We start from the raw sequence: 17,215 nt of genomic DNA on the forward strand, positions 1-17,215 counted from the left end.
GAGCTTCCTGACTGTTGGAAGGGTGGAGGGGAAGGTGGTCTCACCCTTGAGTCAGTTAGGCAAAGAGTTTACTGATTCAGAGACAGGTTCTGCACAGACAGCCTGGGTTTGATCCTGGCTCCTCAACTTAATTAGCCTTGTGCCTTGGATGTGGGTGAGAGATTTCGCCTCCATTCACTCCATTTTCTTTATTCAAAAATTGGGATGATAATAATAGTTGCTATCTCATAGTCTTGGGAGGATTAAATGAGTTACAATATGTAAAGCACTTAACGCTTGGCACACGGTACATGCTATCTAAGTATTAGCCAGTATCGTTACCCCTCCTCCTTCTGCCTCCCAGTCTGCTCTGGTAAAAGCTTGGAGACAAATGGCCGCTAGATCCATTAGAGGATTGCAAGGAAGGTGAATTTTCAGGTAAGAGTGCTACTGAACCGGCCACAAACACAAATCTGGATGAGGAGGGGCGTGTAGGCAGCAGAGGGTGAGAGATTGGGAAGAAGATTTCCATAGCTGGACTCCCAGGCAAGGCCAAAGTTGTAGTGTGGGAACAGAAGGAGCTAGCCAAGAGAATAGGAAGTTGTTTTCAGAGAGTGGGATGCATGAATATGTGATTTTGAAGCTGGGGTATGTATGGATGATGAGGTTCCAAGGGTATTATCAAGGAAGTGAGCAGTTTAGCTGTGTGACCTCGGGTGAGTTACTTACCCTCTCTGAGCTTCACTTTATCTGTAAAATAGGGATGATGTCAGTGTCCTCTCTTGTGAAATTTAATGAGGTATCTTATGCAAAGCAATTAGCATGTTTCAAGGCTCATAATAGGTGCTCAACAATGTTGATTGCCTTCTTGCCCTGCCCTTTGGCAGAAGGGAAACAGACATAGAGGAGCAGTGACTTATAACCCTAGTTACGCAAAACCAAATGTCAGGTGGGGTCTCCCTGCTCCTTGAGGTCTAGGATTGGCTCAAACCTCCACTCCACATCCTGGGGAAAGTCCAATGTCCTCCCCAAGATTTCTTTGCATTTCCAGGTGTTTCCTCTTTACCTCCCTGGCTCCGGATCCCTGCTTCCCCTGAATAGACTGACTTTACAGTTGACTCTCCACAAGGTCTCAGATGTGTCACTCGGCACCGTCCCTTAGTTCCTCTGGTCCTCTTTTCCCATCACGGAGGCTCAGAGTGACAAAGTTGCTTGTCTGAAGTTGCCCAGTGAGCTCATGGACACCAGAAAGCCACATCCTGGCTGTCAGGCACTGGCCAGCCCTGCTGGGTTCTGTGCTCTGGGTCTGCAGGTGGCAGAGAGCCTCAGCCAGCAGAGGCCAAGCTCTGAACTTTTCCAAGTGGACAGTCCCAGCATGGCCCAAGGAGCTGCAGGGTCCCCACTGACAGTGTGGCTCCCCTCAGAGTGGAATCCTTTCTCCATTGTCTCCTCCCCTCTTCTGGGCACCTTTCCATTTCATTATTTCTCTCACTGTATTGTATAGTAATCACTAGCACTTCCATGTGTCAGGCACTGGACTAAGCATTTTACATGTGTTATCACTTTTGATTCTCACAATAATCCTTCAACATGGGAACTATTATTCCCATTTTACAGTTGAAGAAACTGAGGCACAGAGAGATTACGCAATTTACCTAAGGTCACACAACTAGTAAGTTAGCAATCTGTTTAGGCCTGAATCCCTCTCCCTGACAATATAATCTTTGTGTCCCTGGCATCTATCACAGGACCTAGGTCAAATAAATGTTGATTAAACTGAACTGAACTCTAAGGCACGTGAAAAAAAATCTCTCCCAGGCCTGCTGGTCAGGAATATAGTGGTGTGTTGCTGCCACCTTCTGGCCAGAAGCCAGAATGACATGTCTGCCCTCTAGGCATTCATGTTTTACTGGGAGGGAGCAAAAACTCCAGGCTCAAGAAACTTAGAATTTGATGGGCCCTTCAAAATTATCTATTGGGACCTACTTCTTTTTTTACAATTGTGGAATATAACATATTTACATAGAAATGATAACTTTCCAAGTGAAATTTAACAAGAAGTTAGCAAATTTCAAAGAATGTTATGGATTACAGTTCCAGTTTCGGTTATTTCCTTATTGTGAAATATAACATATATACAAAATGGTGATAGCATTCAAATTACTATTTAACAAGTAGCTATAGAGCAAATTTTAAAGACTGCTATGGGTTACAGTTCCACCATTTCAGTTGTTTCCTTCTAGCTATTCTAATACCCTGGCAACTAAGAAAAAGAAAATTATATAGAGATTCAGTATTCATAATCCTTTGTTAAATTCTATCTTGTCTGTTGCTACCTTTTCCTCTAGTGTAATCACTTTCCTGATCTTCAGGGATGTGGGGCCTATTTTTTTTAATTAAATTCAGCTTTATCAAGATATATTCACATACCATACAATCATCCATGGTGTACAATCAGCTGTTCATAGTACCATCATATAGTTGTGCATTCATCACTCCAATCTAATTTTGAACATTTTCCTTACACCAGAAAGAATAAGAATAAAAAAAAAGGAAAAAAGAACACCCAAATCATCCTCCCATTCCCACCCTATTTTTCATTTAGTTTTTGTCCCTATTTTTCTACTCATCCATCCATACACAGTATAAAGGGAGTGTGATCCACAAGGTTTTCACAATCACACTGTCACCCTTGTAAGTACATTGTTATACAGTTGTAAGTACATTGTTATACAGAGTCCAGACTACTGGGTTGCAGTTTGATAGTTTCAAGTATTTACTTCTAGTTATTCTGATGCACTAAAACCTACAAAGGGTTATCTATATAGTGCATAAGAATTCCCACCAGAGTGACCTCTCGACTCCATTTGAAATCTCAGCCACTGAAACTTTATTTCATTTCATTTCACATCCCCCTTTTGGTCAAGAAGATGTTCTCAATCCCACAGTGTTGGGTCCAGATTCATCTCCGGGAGTCATATCCTGCATTGCCAGGGAGATTTACACCCCTGGCAGTCAGGTGGGAACTACTTTTACAGCTGAGGAGACTTGTCAAAAGGGGGGTGTAAAATCCAGTCAGTGCATCACTGGTATTAGGAGTTCAGATCCCTAATTCCATTCTTTCCCCAGGCTTGGGATCCTCCTCTGTCCCCAGAAACCAAAGGCCAGGGAAGGAGGGCAAAAAATGTCCCCAACTTCTCCCATGTCCTCCACCATGTCCACAGTCTCCAGGCCCACCCTCACTGCAAACCCACATCTCCACCTGCCTGCCTGACTTTTCCAACCTGCCACCCCACAACTAGAGAACAGGAGAGCAGCTTCAGACCCAGGAGGGAATGTCCTCAGAATCACCTGGGGGCCCACTGATTCAGATTTGAGTCCTACCCAGACCTTCTGCATCCCTAGGATCTGCATTTTAATAAACTTCCTAGGTGATTTTTATTTTTATTTTTTATTTTTTTATAATTCATATTTATTGAGATATATTCACATACCATGCAGTCATATAAAACAATGGGTACATTAATTGTTTACATTGCCATTATATAGTTGTGCATTCATCACCAAAATTAATTTTTGACATTTTCATTACCACACACACAAAAATAATAAGAGTAAAAATTAAAGGGAAAAAGAACAATTAAAGCAAAAAAGAACACTGGGTGCATTTTTTTCTTTTCTTCCCCCATTTTTCTACTCATCCATCCATAAATGAGGCAAAGGGGAGTGTGGTCCATATGGCTTCCTCAATCACATTGTCACCCCCATAAGCTACATTTTTATACAGTCGTCTTCAAGATTCATGGGTTCTGGGTTATAGTTTGATAGTTTCAGGTATTTACTGCTAGCTATTCCAATTCATTAGAACCAAAAAAGGGTTGTTTATATTGTGCGTAAGAGTGTCCACCAGAGTGACCTCTCGGCTCCTTTTGGAATCTCTCTGCCACTGAAGCTTATTTCATTTCCTTTCACATCCCTTTTGGTCAAGAAGATGTTCTCCATCCCATGATGCTGGGTCTAGATTCCTCCCCGGGAGTCATATTCCACATTGCCAGGGGGATTCACTCCCCTGGGTGTCAGATCCCACGTAGTGGGGAGGGCAGTGATTTCACCTAGAAATCACTAGCTAGAGAGAGAGGGCCACATCTGAGCAACAAAGAGGCATTCAGGAGGAGGCTGTTAGGCGCAATTATAGGGAGGCCTAGCCTCTCCTTTACAGCAACAGCCTTCCCAAGGGCAAGTCCTGCGGTAGAGGGCTCAGCCCATCAAACCACCAGTCCCCTATGTCTGTGAGCACATGAGCAACCATTGAGGTGGAGAAGCCCAACACCCCTGCATTCTCCACCAGCTCCTCAAGGGGGCTCTGCATATTTTTTTCATTGTGTTTTTTTTTTTTTAATTTCTTTTTTTTAAATCAACTCTATCAAAAAAACATACAATAAAAAAACATTTCAAACAAACCATGACAAGGTAGTCCAACATATTCCTACTCTACCCCAAGAAAATAACCTAATATAGCAACATTTCTGTGAACTTGTTCCTACCATACCCATCAGAAATTAACAAACCATAGTCATTCCTGGGCATTCCCAGAACATTAAATTTACCCACAATAGCTTATCTGTTCTTATTAGGTTATCGTTCCCCCTTCTATCACTAGTTCCCCTACATTCTACATTATAAACCATTTATTTTAGGAGTGTGTTGTTTAACTTCCAGGTGTTTGTGAATTTTCTAAGTCTCTGATGGTTATTGACTTCTAATTGTATTACATTGTGGTCAGAGAATGTGCTTTGAATAATTTCAATTCTTTTTTTTAATTTATTGAGGCTTGTTTTATGTCCCAGCCTATGGTCTATTCTGGAGAAAGTTCTGTGATCACTAGAGAAGAATGTATATCCTTGTGATTTGGGATGTAATGTTCCATTCATGTCTGTTAAATCAAATTCACTCATCCAATTATTTAGGTTTTCAGTTTCCTCATTGGTCTTCTGTCTGGTTGATCTGTCTATAGGAGAGAGTGATGTGTTGAAGTCTCCCACAATTATTGTGGAAACATCAATTGTTTCCTTTAGTTTTGCCAGTGTTTGTCTCATGTATTTTGTGGCACCATGATTGGGTGCATAAACATTTATGATTGTTATTTCTTCTTGTTGAATTGTCCCTTTTATTAGTATGTAGTGGCCTTCTTGGTCTCTCCTAACATCCTTGCATTTAAAGTCTATTTTATCTGAGATTAATATTGCTACTCCTGCTTTCTTTTGGCTGTAGCTTACATGAAATATTTTTTCCATCCTTTCACTTTCAATTTCTTTGTGTCCCTGTGTCTAAGATGAATCTCTTGTATGCAACATATTGATGGTTCATTTTTTTTGATCCATTCTGCCAATCTATATCTTTTAATTGGGGAGTTTAATCCATTTACATTCAACATTATTACTGTGAAGGCATTTCTCGAATCAGCCTTCCTATCCTTTGGTTTATGTTTGCCAGATATATTTTTTCCCTCTCTCTCTTATTGTCCTTTAATGAACCAATATTGAATCTCTTTAGTACTGAACCTTTTTCCATCTCTCTCCTTTCTTTGTTTCTCTATCGATAGGGCTCTCTTTTGTATCTGAAGTAGGGCAGGTCTTTTATTAGCAAAATCTCTCAGCTTTTGTTTGTCTGTGAAAAATTTAAGCTCTCCCTCAAGCTTGAAGGAGAGCTTTGCTGGATAAAGTATTCTTGGTTGGAAATTTTTCTCTCTCAGAATTTTAAATATGTCATGCCACTGCCTTTTTGCCTTCATGGTGGCCGCTGAGTAGTCACTACTTAGTCTTATGTTGTTTCCTTTGTATGTGGTGAATTGCTTTTCTCTTGCTGCTTTCAGAACTTGCTCCTTCTCCTCAGTATTTGACAGTCTGATCAGAATGTCTTGGAGTGGGTTTATTTGGATTTATTCTATTTGGAGTTCACTGGGCATTTATGCTTTGTGTATTTATATTGTGTAGAAGGTTTGGGAAGTTTTCCCCAACAATTTCTTTGAATACTCTTTCTAGATCTTTACCCTTCTCTTCCCCTTCTGGGAAACCAGTGGGTCTTATATTTGGACATTTTATTTTATCTATCATATCCCTGAGATCCATTTCAATTTTTTCAATTTTTTCCCATTCTTTCTTTTGTTCTTTCATTTTCCGTTCTGTGGCCCTCGAGGTCACTGATTCGTTGTTCAGCTTCCTGTAGTCTTGTACTGAGTATCCAGAATCTTTTTTATTTGGTCAACAGTTTCTTTTATTTCCATAAGATCATCTATTTTTTTATTTACTCTCGCAATTTCTTCTTTATGCTCTTCTAGGGTCTTCTTCATGACCTTTGTATCCTGTGCCATGCTCTCATTGTTTGTCTTTAGTTCTTTGATTAATTGCTCCAAGTACTGTGTCTCCTCTGATCTCTTGATTTGGGTGTTTGGGTTTGGGTTATCCATATCATCTGGTTTTTTCATATGCTTTAAGATTTTCTGTTGTTTTTGGCCTCTTGGCATTTGCTTTACTTGATAGGGTTCTTTTAGGATATGTAGGATTATCCAAAGACTAATCTCTAATTTGTCAGATCTACAGCTTGGTGGAGTACACTTTCTCTAACTAACCAGCAGATGGTGTCCATGAGTCACCTATTCCCCTCAAGTCAGTTCTTCCCAACTTTGTCTTTGTGGTGTATGGGGGTATGATTCTTGTGGGGTCCAATTGGTACACCAAGTTTGGGTGTGTTGTTGTTGCTGTCTGCCCTGAATGTGGGGCATGTGTCTGAGCAGTTAGGGAAGGAGAGCAGCTTTAATAATCAAACCTCCAAGGTGTTCCTGGAGATTCAAGGCTGTTGCAAGAGTCTAAACCTTCATTTCAGTCTCGCCACAGATTGTCTCTGCCACTGATCCACAAGTCCTTGGTATTGGTGTATGGACCCTGGGATTTCCAAGTGGGTCCCTCTTCCAAGCCATGCTCTTCTAGAAGGTTGTACTACATCACAAGTGCGTGCCATCCCACAAGGGAAGTTCTGGGCTGCCAGGCTGTGTAGGTGCGTTCCCAGCCTGCTGTAAGGATGGCTGTATGGGGTGTGTTAATTTCCCCCTTTTTGCACAGCTCCACCTTCCCAGCTCCGGGACAGTTAGCTGTGGGTGCGCGAAAGGCTGTTGTCCATGCCTGATATTGTGGTGTGTGCGCTTGTTCCTGGAAACACTTCCCATCACACTGGATTTTTGGCACAGCTCTGGGCTGTGGCTCTGGCGCCGGGCAGGAGCATTCCCAGCCCAACGGGAAGATGGCTGCAAGGGGCATGGTTATTTTCCCCTTTTGGCTCACCTCCGCCTGCCTTGCTCCAAGGCAATTAGCAGTGGGTGTGCGAAAGGCTATCTTCCATGCCAGATATTGAGGCATTTGCACAGCCCATTCCTGCCACGCTTCACTGTGCGGTTCTCGCTGCCGTATCTGCAGCCGCTTTTGGGTTTTTCAAAAAAGAACTAGTCCACTTCCAAACGCCAACCCACGGTTTCCCCACACCGCTGCCGGATATTCAGCAGGCTTACTCACTCACTTCAGAAGGCAGACTCCCAGTTTCACCAAGTGCACAGTCCCTGTGGATTTAGCAGAACTTGTCCAGCTGGTGCATCGCTGGAACTGGTGTTCTGGGTCACTTCCTGGCTTTTATTTAGTATTTTTCACGGAGTTGTTTTTTTGCCCTGTCTCTCCTAGCCGCCATCTTCCCTAGGTGATTTTTAATGCACATGAAATTTCGAGTATTCCTGGATTAAGACTTTTTATTTAAATTGTCCTTCCCTCCCCTCACCCCGTTTTATTTTGAAAAATTTCAATCACAAAGAAAAGTTTAAAGAATGCTGCAATGAACACCAATATATCCTTCTCCCAGATTTACCAGTCATTAACATTTTGCCACTATTCCTTTGAAAGTAAGTTTCAGACAGCATGATATTTCACTCCTAAATACTTTTGCACATATCTCCTAAGAGCAAGGACATTTTCTACATAACCACAGTATTCTTACCCCATGCAAGAAACTTAACATTGCTATGATCTAGTATTCAGTCTATATTGAAATCCTCCCAATTGTCCCAGTAATGCCCTGCAGACATTTCCTCCCATAAGAGAGGTGTTAGAATATCAATGCTCAGAAAAGAGCCTGCAAATGGAGAAAGAGGTGTGGGTTTCATGCAGGGCAGTGAGGATGGGGGAGTAATGAGTCCTCCGGGGAAGACACAGACACAGATGAGGTGAAAGGGTGAATGAGTGAGGACCTGGGCGAGGAGAAGAGGAGAAACCACGGAGCCTTAGCCAATGCCTCTTGGGAGGAGAAAGCCTGGCAGGGCTGCCTCCTTGCCCCTCTGCAGACACCATTCCCATTGTCTTCTGCCATTGTGGTGCATCGCAGGGGCCCAGGCTGCCAGGGGACGGGGGCAGATGAGGAGCAGGTGCAGAATAAGGAGGGATTCCAAATGGGAAGAATGTGAGGAAAGCTCCAGGGAGTGTGGTCCCCAGAGCCCAGTGCTGCTAGGGGAGAGGAGTCAAGTGCAGAGGGAGAACCCTGCCTGTGGCCACAGGAGGCTGTGGTAAAGCTCCCTGAGGAGTGGTGGGAGCACAACCCAGATTACCTGGCATCTGGTATGTGTGAAAATGAAAACTTTGAGAAGTTAAGCAGTAAAAGAAAAGAGAGAAGTAGGCCAGTGACTGCAGGATGCAGCATGATTTTTAGGATCAGAGAGAGTTGCAGGCCAATGATATGGAGCTGGCAGAGAGGGAGAACCTGAAGGTATGATGGGGAAGGGAGTGGAGGGTGAACCTGTCAGTTAAGGAAAGAACAGGGGTTCCAGATCCTAGAACAGGGATTCCAGATCCTGGGCTGGAAGACTTTCTGCCCAGATATTGAATTTTATTGATGGGGGAAATGAAGACCCTAGAGGGGGTTTTAAACAAAGTCTCATGGCGTATCAGAAGAGAGCCTGGGCTTCTCATCTCCATCTCCACTTAATTCTCTTAGAAGATGTAGTGTTTGATGAGAGTTTTTCCCCCAGCTTGAGCCCAGGGATACACTCAGCCCTGCCTCAGGACCCTCCCACCCCTCCCACCCCCACTCCTGTGCTCTCCACGTGGAGCAAACCTTGTACATCAAGCAGGGTATGGGGTGAGGTGAGGCTCCTGGACCAACCTCATGTCCTAGCAGCTAGCCACAGGCTTTGTGTCCTTCAGGTCCCTGCCTGGTGGGGAGGAAGGGCCAGCCCATGTGGAAAGCTGAGGGAGGGACATAGTGGGGGGTTTTCCCCTGGGCCAGCCACAAATGATCCCTGTGGTCTTGAGCAAGTCCCTCCTCTCTGGCCCAAGGATGACATCAGGAAGAACATTTTATGCCGAGTTGGTTATAAGAACTTGAGGGATGTTTGGATCTGGATGGCTAAATTCAAGGGACATCATGGAAGACAAAGTAGGTGTGGTGATGGCAGCCTGACCAGGGCTGAAGGGCTTGGTTGGGGACAAACAGTCCCTTTATGGAGAGGGGAAGGGGTAGGGAAAATGGGAACCTCTGTCAGGGTGGTGCTGGAGTTGGAACATAAATGTGATCTAATCCCCAGCTGAAGGGTCATTTTTTGAGAAGAGCAAAGCCAGGGAATGCAAGGATAGTGATTCTCTACCCCCAACCCCCACCATCCCAACCCTCTGTTTACCAGGACTGCCAGAGAGGAGGCGTTGGCCCTGTGCTGGCCCAAGAGGCAGACACCCTCCCTCTCCCTCTCCCTCCCCCCACCCCATTCCCTCTTTCCAGCCACTTTCTCCCTGCCCCCCCCCCACACTTGTCCTTCCTCTTTGCTCTTCCTGCAACTTCTATGAGCCCTTCAGCCTGGAGTCCCAGAAGGTTAGTGCAAGTGGGAAACTGGGATCACTCAGGCAGCCTCTTCCTCTGACTCACACCCCCACCATTCTCCTGGTAAAGATGATGTGATGGAAGTCAGATTCTGTGGGCTGTGAAGAGATTTTGTCCTGGTGTGTGGCCGCTGCTGGAGGGCCCTGGCCACCCCTTCCCTATGCAGGCAGAGGCTTGATCACCTGCATGTGCACCCTCACACGGAGTCTGAGATGAAATGGGACAGGGGGTCCTGGAGACCAGGCTCTTTTGCAATCTTCACACTGCCAGTCATCTCACCCCACCTCCTGCAGGGAGAGGCTGGGTGACAGCTAAACAGACAAGCTCAAAGAGTCTGATGTCCGATATACCACCTTGACTGCACTCCATGTGCAGGGCTACACAGGCCCTCATGTGATAGCTGGAGCCTGGTCAGAGCTTCCATAGCCCATGTATCTCCCAGCCTGAGCAGTCTGATAGTCAGCATCCATTAGAACTTTCTCTCACTGTCTAGGTGAATTCACTCCCCAGGGCAGCCTGAACTGCTGTGCTAGTACCTGGCTGGTGGGGAGGGAGGTGACAGAGGAATTGGAGATGGGAAAAGAGAACAGTGGGAGAGAGAGGGAAGTGAGAAATGGAGGTGGAGGGAGGGGAGAAGGGAAGAAGAGAAGGGAGATAAGGTAGGTAGAGAGGGGTTTAAATTCAGCCAAGATTCTTGGAAAGACTGGAAGGAAGAAGCAGATCAGTTTGATTGACCAGTAGACAACTGAGGAAAAGAAGTGAGGAATGGAATCTACCCTCTGCCGGTTTGAATGTATTATGTCCCCCAGAAAAAGCCATATTATTTGATGCAATCTTGTGTGGCAGATATATTAATGGAGATTAAGTTGGAACGTTTGGATTAGGTTGTTTGCATGGAAATGTGCCCCACCCAGCTGTAGGTGATGACTCTGATTGGATAATTTCCATGGAGGTGTTACTCTATCCATTCAGGGTGGGTCTAAATTAAACCACTGGAGCCATATAAATGAGCTGACAAACAGAAGGAACTCAGAGCAGCTGAAAGTGACATTTTGAAGAGGAGTTACAGCCAAAAGGGACACTTTGAAGAATGCACAGAAGCTGAGAGAGTAGCTGCAGATGAGAGACAGTTTGAAGACAGCCATTGAAAACAGACTCTTGTTCCAGAGAAGCTAAGAGAGGACAAACACCCCAAGAGCAGCTGAGAATGACATTTTTGAGGAGCTGCAGCCTAGAGAGGAATGTCCTGAGAGAAAGCCGTTTTGAAACCAGAACTTTGGAACAGACACCAGCTACATGCCTTCCCAGCTAACAGAGGTTTTCTGGACACCATTGGCCATCCTCCAGTGAAGGTAACTGATTGTTGATGACTTAACCTTGGACACTTTATGGCCCTAAGATTGTAACTTTGTAACCAAATAAACCCCCTTTATAAAAGCCAATCCATTTCTGGTGTTTTGCATTCTGGCAGCATTAACAAACTAGAACACCCTCCTAGGGCAATGTTTGCCCTAGGAAAAGAGGGTAATACAAATATAAAAGGGTCTTAATATTTTTATTATTAATCATTTTACTAAAAATTTCTATGAACTATTGCTTTTAGGTCTTTTTTATGAGAATGCTTTGGGCAGGAAGCAATTGAAGACCAACTCAAAATAGCCTAAACAGTAAGGTAATTTATAATCTTACTGTTCCTGTTTGCTAATGCTGCCAGAATGCAAAATACCAGAAATGGATTGGTTTTTATAAACGGGATTTATTTGGTTACACAGTTACAGTCTGAAGACCATAAAGTATCCAACATAAGGTATCTACAATAGGGTACCTTCACTGAAGGATGGCTGATGGCATCTGAAAACCTCTGTTAGCTGGGAAGGCACATGGCTGGCATCTGCTTGCTCCCAGGTTGCATTTCAAAATGGCGTTCTCCAAAATTTCTGTGTCAGTTTCCAATGACTGTCTTCAAAATGTGTCTCTCAGCTGTAGCTAGCTGTGAGCTCCTTCTGTCTGAGCTTTTATAGGGCTCCAATGAACTAATCAAGGCCCATGCAGAATGGGTGGGGCCACACTTCCATGGAAATTAATCAGAGTTATCACCTACAGTTGAGTGGTCATATCTCCATGGAAACAACCTAATCCAAAGGTTCCAATTTAATCAACACTAATAAGTCTGCCCCCACAAGACTGCACTAAAGAGTATGGCTTTTTCTGGTGGACAATATATATACAAACTGGTACATTCCACCCTCTGGACTGCAGAAAAACATATTCTTTCCAAATACAAAATAGATTCATCCCATCACAATATCACAAAAACTTAAATCATTTCAGTAAGTACACGATCCCATCAAAATCAGTTACAGGCACGGTCTGTGCTAATGCAAAATTCCACTCTGGCTGTGGACCTGTGAAACTCAGGACAAGTTATCTGCTTCCAATAGACAAAGGAGGGACAGTCATAGGATAAACATTCCCATTGCCATAAGGAGAAACTGCAAGGAAAGGGTTTAAGGGATCAAAACAGTTCCTAAAACCAGCAGGACAAACTCCATTAGATTTCAAAGTCTGAGAGTTATTTACAGAATGATATTTTATCCTTGGCACTTGAGAGAGCAGGAGTCTAACCCTTCCTAAGGGCCTTTGCGGCAGCCCTTTTCTCTCCAAATGCTGGGGTGAGTACTCCAACATATCCACACACTGGGGAGACCACCTTCTTGGCCCCACTCTCCTCAAACACTGGGGCAGCACCCGGATTCTCTTCCATCTCTAGGGCACACGCTTAACCCCTTCAGAACAGTGGGGTGGCAGCCAGGCTCTCCCCAATCCCCTGGGAATGTGCTCCACTCTCTCTGAGGCCTGGGGAGTCAGCACTCTTCCTGAACATTGAGGCAGAAGGCCCACCCTTGACTTCCAGGTCAAACTCACCCTTTCCATGCATGTGGGCCACTCCACTCTCCCAGCCTGAGACCTCTTGACTCCAGACCTCAACTTCCATGGCTCTATCTTTGAAGAAATTTTTCCTTCAATTTTTTCCTTGTCTGTCTCCTCCAGTCCAGACCACCAGCAGCTCTGTCTATAAAGATCTTGCAAAAATTCTATTGACTTTGTATGAAGCACACAGGGGTCAAAGCTGTCAGACATTAGGACTTTCCACAAATCATTTCTGGATAACTCCATCTCCAATCCTGGCTTGTACTGAAATGGTGGTTGGGTTCTGTTCTAGTTTGCTAATGCTGCAGAATGCAAAACACCAGAGATGGATAGGCTTTTATAAAACGGGTTTATTTGGCTATACAGTTACAGTCTTAAGGCCATAAAGTGTCCAAGGTAACACATCAGTAATCAGTTACCTTCACTGGAGGATGGCAAATGGCGTCTGGAAAACCTCTGTTAGCTGGGAAGGCACGTGGCTGGCGTCTGCTCCAAAGTTCTGGTTTCAAAATGGCTTTCTCCCAGGACATTCTTCTCTAGCAAGCTTGCTCCTCTTCAAAACATCACTCACAGCTGCACTCACTGAGCTTTCTCTCTCTCCACTCGCATTTTACTATAAGCTACAAGGAGAAGCCAGGGTATCTCTTCCACATGTAGTCTGGAGATCTCCTCAGCTAAGTATTCCAGGTTGTTGCTTTCAAATTCTTCCTTCCATCTGACACCAGGACTCAATTTTGCCAAATTCTCTGCCACTTTAAAACAAGGATCACCTTTCCTCCAGTTTGCAACAACACATTCATCATTTCTGTTCAAGTCCTCATCAGAAGTATCTTTAGAGTCCATATTTCCATAAACAGTCTCTTTAAAGCAATTTTGGCCTTTTCTATCAAGCTCCTCAGAATTCTTCCAGAATCTTCCCCTTATCCATTTAAAAAGCCACGCCAACATGTTTGGTATTTGCAAACTCAGCAGCAAAAGCACCCCACTCCTGGTACCAAAATCTGTCCTAGTTTGCTAATGCTGCAGAATGCAAAACACCAGAGATGGATAGGCTTTTATAAAACGGGGGTTTATTTCACTACACAGTTACAGTCTTAAGGCCATAAAGTGTCCAAGGTAACACATCAGCAGTCAGGAACCTTACCTGGAGGATGGCCAATGCTGTCCAGAAAACCTCTGTTAGCTGGGAAGGCATGTGGCTGGCATCTGCTTCAAAGTTCTGGTTTCAAAATGACTTTTTCCCAGGACGTTCCTCTCTAGGCTGCAGTTCCTCTAAAGTGTCACTCTTAGTTGCACTTGGGATATTTGTCCTCTCTCAGCTTCTCTGGAATAAGAGTCTGCCTTCAACAGCTGTCTTCAAACTGTCTCTCATCTGCAGCTCCTGTCCCTCTTGGCTGTAGCTCCTCTTCAAAACATCACTCACAGCTGCACTGCACTGATCAAGGCTCACCCTAAATGGGTGGGGCCACGCCTCCATGGGAACATCTCATCAGAATTATCACCCACAGCTGGGTGGGGCACATTCCAAGCAAATCTAACCAGCACCGAAACTTCTGCCCCATACAAGACTACAAAGATAATGGCATTTGGGGGACACAGTACATTCAAACCGGCACAGGTTCCATGTTTGGTTAAATCCTCATGTTGGGCTGTAGTTTCTGGGGTTCCACCCCCTGGAAGCTCAGAGTTTTCTAGGCCATCCATTTCTGGTTTCTTTGTACCCAAGAGTTATCTCTCTCTACTTGCATTTTACTATAAGCTGCAAGGAGAAGCCAGGCCACACTCTTATATTTAGTGTCAAAATCTCTTCAGCTAAGTATCCCAGCTTGTTGTATTCAAATTCACTTATCTCTCTCCACTCATATTTTACTATAAGCTGCAAGGAGAAGCCAGGCCACACTCTTGATATTTAGTGTTGAAATCTCTTCAGCTAAGTATCCCAGCTTGTCATTTTCAAATTCTGCCTTCCATCTGACAACAGGACTCAATTTTGCCAAATTCTCTGCCACTTTAAAACAAGGATCGTCTTCCTTCCAGTTTGCAATGACACATTCAACATTTCTGTTCAAGTCCTCATCAGAGCTATCTTTAGGGTCCATATTTCTACCAACAGTCTCTTCAAAGCAGTCTAGGCCTTTTCCATCAAGTTCCTCACAATTCTTCCAGAGTCTTCACCTTATCCATTTAAAAAACCATTCCAACATGTTTGGTATTTGCAAACTCAACAGCACCCCACTCCTGGTACCAAAATCTATTCCAGTTTGCTAATGCTGCCAGAATGCAAAAAACCAAAAGGGATTGGCTTTTATAAAGGGGGCTTATTTGGTTACACAGTTACAGTCTGAAGACCATAAAGTATCCAACATAAGGTATCTACAATAGGTGATACAATAGGTGAACATCCTTCACTGAAGGATGGCTGATGGCATCTGAAAACCTGTTAGCTGGGAAGGCACATGGCTGGCATCTGCTTGCTCCCAGGCTGTGTTTTAAAATGGCGTTCTCCAAAATTTCTGTGTCAGTTTCCAATGACTGTCTTCAAAATGTGTCTCTCAGATGTAGCTAGCTGTGAGCTCCTGTCTGAGCTTTTATAGCGCTCCAGTGAACTAATCAACACCCATGCTGAATGGGTGGGGCCACACCTCCATGGAAATTATCTAATCAGAGTTATCACCTACAGTTGGGTGGGTCATATCTCCATGGAAACCCAATCCAAAGGTTCCAATTTAATCAACACAAATAAGTCTGCCCCCACAAGATTGCATTAAAGAATATGGCTTTTTCTGGGGGATAATATATATACAAACTGGTACACTTAACTAACAAAAAATCTAGAAGCCCATAACAATTATAAATACATATGCACCTAATGGCAAAGCCCCAAAATGTATGAAGCAAATATTGACAGATTTGAAGGGAGAGAAAGATGGTTCTACATTAATATTAGGATACTTAAATACACTACTATCAGTAATGAATAGAACATCTAGACAGAAGATCAATAAAGAAATAGAATACTTAAACAATACTATAAACCTACTAGTCCTAACTGACATATATAAAACTCTTCATCCAACAGCAGCAGAGTATTTTTTCCTCTCAAGTACACATGGGTCATTTCCAGGATAGACCATATGTTAGGTCACAAAACAAGTCTCAATAAATTTAGAAGTATTGAAATAATACAATGTAACTTCTCCAAACACAGTAGAGTGAAGCTATAAAGCAATAACAGAAAGAGAACTGGAAAACATACAAATATGTGGAAATAAAACAACATACTCATAAACAATGAATGGGTCAAAGAAGAAATCGCAATTGTAATTGGGAAATATCTTGGGATGAATGAAAACAAAAACAATGTACCAGAACTTGTGGGGTGCTGAAAAGGCAGCGATGAGATGGAAATATATAGCTCTAAATGCTTACATTAGAAAAGAAGATCTGACATCAGAAACCTTACCTTACAACTCCAGAATCTAGAAAAAGAAGAGCAAACTAAACCCAAAGAAAGCGGAAGGAAAGAAATAACAAAGATTACAGCAGAGATAAATGAAATTGAGAATTTTTAAAAACAATAGAATCAACAAAACCAAAAAATCAATAAAATTGACAAACCTTTAGCTAGACTGACAAAGAAAAAAAGAGAGAGAATGTAAATAACTAGAATCAGAAATGAAAGGGGGGGACCTTACTAACAACCCCACAGAAATAAAAAAGATTTTAAGAGGATACTATGAACAACTGAACACCAGCAAATTAAATAACTTAGATGAAATGGACAAAGTCCTGGAAATACAAACTACCTATACCAACTCGAGAAGAAATAGATCTCAACCAGACCAATGACAAGTAAAGAGATTGAATAAAAAACCTCCCAAAGAATGCAAGTGTACCCCTACCTCACACCATATACAAAAATTAACTCAAAAGGGTCAAACACCTATGTGCCGGTTTGAATGTATTATGTCCCCCAGAAAAAGCCATATTCTTTGATACAATCTTGTCAGGCAGACATATTAGTGGGGATTAAGCTGGAACATTTGGATTAGGTTGTTTGCATGGAAATGTGCCCCACCCAACTGTAGATGATAACTCTAATGAGATATTTCCATGGAGGTGTGGCCCCACCCATTCAGGGTGGGCCTTGATCAGTGGAGCCATATAAATGGGCTGACAAACAGAAGGAACTCAGTGCAGTGCAGCTGCGAGTGAGGTTTTGAAGAGGAGCTACAGCTGAGAGGGACACTTTGAAGAAGGCACAGGAACTGCAGATGAGAGACAGTTTGAAGATGGCTGTTGAAAGCAGACTTGCTCCAGAGAAGCTAAGAGAGGACAAATGCCCCAAGAGCAACTAGGGTGACATTTTGAAGAGGAGCTGTGGCCTAGAGAGGAACGT

Source organism: Choloepus didactylus, chromosome 8 (assembly GCF_015220235.1).
Source record: "Choloepus didactylus isolate mChoDid1 chromosome 8, mChoDid1.pri, whole genome shotgun sequence".
Classification (NCBI taxonomy): Eukaryota; Metazoa; Chordata; class Mammalia; order Pilosa; family Megalonychidae; genus Choloepus; species Choloepus didactylus.